This window comes from Lolium rigidum, chromosome 6 (genome assembly GCF_022539505.1).
Source record: "Lolium rigidum isolate FL_2022 chromosome 6, APGP_CSIRO_Lrig_0.1, whole genome shotgun sequence".
Classification (NCBI taxonomy): domain Eukaryota; kingdom Viridiplantae; phylum Streptophyta; class Magnoliopsida; order Poales; family Poaceae; genus Lolium; species Lolium rigidum.
In genome coordinates, this window is record NC_061513.1 from 326,545,895 (window position 1) to 326,549,343 (window position 3,449).

At 56.6% G+C, this 3,449-nt stretch overlaps 1 pseudogene; it reads left to right on the plus strand.

The window, feature by feature from the left end:
- Positions 1-849: 849 nt before the first annotated feature.
- LOC124664741 lies at positions 850-2,204 on the plus strand (annotated as a pseudogene).
- The last annotated feature ends 1,245 nt before the right edge of the window (positions 2,205-3,449 follow it).

Genomic DNA, 3,449 nt, shown 5'->3' on the forward strand with positions numbered 1-3,449 from the left:
AGCCACTACGTCGTCTCCGCCGGCTCCTACCTCGTCTACCTCACCATCTACCTCGTCGACCGCGGCCGCTTCGACGTCCACCGCCCGCCGCTGCTTCGCCGCCCGCCGCAGCCGCTTCGGCCACGGCGTGTGAGGAAACCGGTCCGTCGGACACCGCCGTGCCGGCCGGGACCGCCGACGAGCCTCGTCTCCGTGTAATTTCCCTCCGATCGCCGATCCGTGGCCGATCCTTTTGCTCCTTTTGCCGATCAACTGCCCGTACTTGTAGCGCGGGACGGCGATTTGTTTGAATTTAAACTCTATCCGCCGAACTCCGGGTGGACGACTGGAAATATGGTACTCCCCACGACTTAATTTCGTCCAATCCGACGGTAGTTTCGTCCGGATTTGGGCGTGGGGAGCGCCAACGAGTGGGGATGCTCTTACTGCCATGCATATTTCCGGTGGCCGGTGGCATACCACCAAGCATTCAACGACCTCTATAAATTTGCCGCCCGTATGCGATCCACGAATATTGCAAGTAACCACTCATGATTTTTTAGCACCACCTTAAATACTGCCTAAAAAATCGTCGGTTTCAGCCCCAAAAGATGTACCTCCATTATAAACCGCATGCATGATCCTCCAGCTCTCTGGTGAAATCTGCACTTAATTACGCATTAATGCAGCTCGCTGGCAATGAAATCGTCTGTCCCATTAATTAACCAGGTGCCATTTTTTTGGTCACACCGACCGCCTATTAATACTGCCGTGTACTCCGTACTGCACTTCCAGCAGCCAGACGTCATTAGCAAGCGATCTACGAGATATACTCTTCCTCGGGAACTGAATTGTGAGTTGTGACACACAATGGCGGGCACGACGGTATCTCGCGCTCTCCTCCTGCTCGTCGGCGTCGTCCTCACGGCGCAGCTGTGCGGTTGCACGGCGGACGTCGCTCGCGGCGACGGGTTCAGCGTGGAGTTCATCCACCGGGACGATGTCAGGTCGCCGTACCACGACCCGTCCCTCACCGCGCACGAACGCCTGCTCGCGGCCGTCAGTCGGTCCACGGACCGCGCCGCGGCGCTCTCGCGCTCCCACGTCGGCGGCGGCGCCATGAGCGAGGTCACCTCCAGGCCGTTCGAGTACCTGATTGCCGTCAGAGTCGGGACGCCGCCCACCCGGATGCTCGCCGTCGCCGACACCGGCAGCGACCTCGTCTGGCTCAAGTGCACCGACAACACCGATCCGAAACGCGCCCCCGTCCCCGGCAAGGACGTCGTGTTCTACCCGGCTAACTCGACGACCTTCGGCCACGTGGACTGCAAGTCCGGCGCGTGCCGCGCGCTCAACGGCGCCTCCTGCACCCCCTCCAGTACCTCTACACCTACTTCGACGGCTCCCGGACCAGTGGCCTCCTGTCCACGGAGACCTTCACCTTCCACGACGGCGTAACGGGGCACCGCGACGAGGCCGCCTCGTTGCGCGTGGCCAACATCAACTTCGGCTGCTCCACTCAAAACGCCGGCACGTTCCCAGCAGACGGCGTCGTCGGTCTCGGCGGCAGCGCGCTCTCCCTCGTCACGCAGCTCGGCAAGGAGGCATCCATCGGCAGGAAGTTCTCCTACTGCCTCGTCAACTTCTTCTTAAACGCCTCGTCAGCGCTCAACTTCGGCGCCCGCGCTGATGTGACGGAGCCGGGCGCGGTGACCACGCCGCTGGTCCGCTCCCAGGTGGACACCTACTACACCGTGAAGCTCGAGGCCGTCAAGATCGGCAAGTCCACCTTCCAGCCGCACGGGTCCTCCCTCATCATCGTCGACTCTGGCTCGTCGCTGACGTTCCTCGACAAGAGCGTTCTTGACCCGCTGGTGGAGGAACTGACCAAGCGGATCAAGCTCCCGAAGGTGGAGTCGCGGGAGAAGCTGATGTGCTTCGACATCAGCGGGGTGCCTATGGGACAGGTCGTGGCCATGGTACCGGATGTGACGCTGCAGCTGGGCGGCGGCGCGGCCGTGACGCTGAAACCGCAGAACACGTTCGTGATGATGCATGAGGGGATGATGTGCATGGCGCTGGCGGCAGCGTCGGAGCGGAACCCTGTGTCGATCCTCGGCAACATCGCGCAGCAGAACATGCACATCGGGTACGACCTCGACAAACGCACCCTAACCTTCGCACCTGCTGACTGCGCGAACTCCTCCCCTCCTTCGCCGCAGTAGTAGATATCAGAATACCAGTACTAGCAAAAATATCCGTGCGGTTGCTACGGGTTAAATTCTATTGAATACAATAATTTGAACCTCAACCTACCCAACAATTTAGTAGTCCGACCGAATTGAATTGTCCCACATATATGGAGTGACCTGATTTGAGTCCGCCTAGCAATAGATATTCTGATTGTCGCTTAAGCCAAGCTTGTACATTTGTGTAACGTCATAGGATTAAGGACCTGGCCCAAGTCCCTAAGAATGTAACTGTACGACAAATAAGCATCATTTTTTAACTTAGCATATTTTAAACCAATTTATTGTAATGATGTTCAAACATCAAAGGCGTTCCAAAAGATGTGTGAATTCAAATACGATCTTACGTGCACAGCTAAAGAAAGATATGAGCAATAACAATTACAAATACTACTATCCTTCATGGACAGCTAAAACGGGTTCAGAGCGGCGAAAAGTGCTGAAGATGAAGATTTACATTCATTCTTCAGAAGCATGAACGACTAAAATGAAGAAAATGTCATTTGTCACATAAAGATCTTTGCATTACTGCATCATAGGCTAGAGGTTAAGAAAACAGAGGATGAAGGAGAGAAGAACATTGACATATGGAGAACACTGAAAGTAATAAGCCGCCGAGTCTATCGCTGAGCCTGTAACCCAACGAAGTCACATCTTACCACCAACTCCGGCTAGAGTATAGCTGAGACAGACGAACCGCATGCACGTCGTCGGTCCTGACCGTGAAAGACTGGTTCCCACAACTCAACACAGAGTTTGCCGACACGCTACTACGCCACACTTTGTCATCATCGTGCTCTACTTGTGGGCATTGTGGTTGGGGACCAATTAGTGTCTTCTCGCGGGATGCCTCGGTGCGGAGGATCGGGGAGGACGCGATGTGGAGGCGCGGACCGGTTCACAAGGTTTGTTATCGTGGCGGTAGATCGAACAGGAAGGCGGGGGCAATCGGGGACGGGGACTCGTCCGCCGCAGGTGGGCTGTAGCTTGCGAGGAGACCTCAGAAGTTCCGATGCCGCAGCAGCCGAAGCCCTCCGATGAGAGACCTCCGGCCCGACGCCTCCTGGCGTGGCGGCGCTCCTATCCCGGCCGGCGGTGGCTAGAAAAAACCCCGGGGATGGATCAAACCTGACTCCTCTCTTGCGCCACCATTTTTTACGACCCGGTTTTCTTTTGCGCTGGGCAATTTTTTTATCGCGCGGGACATACCATCGCCACCGA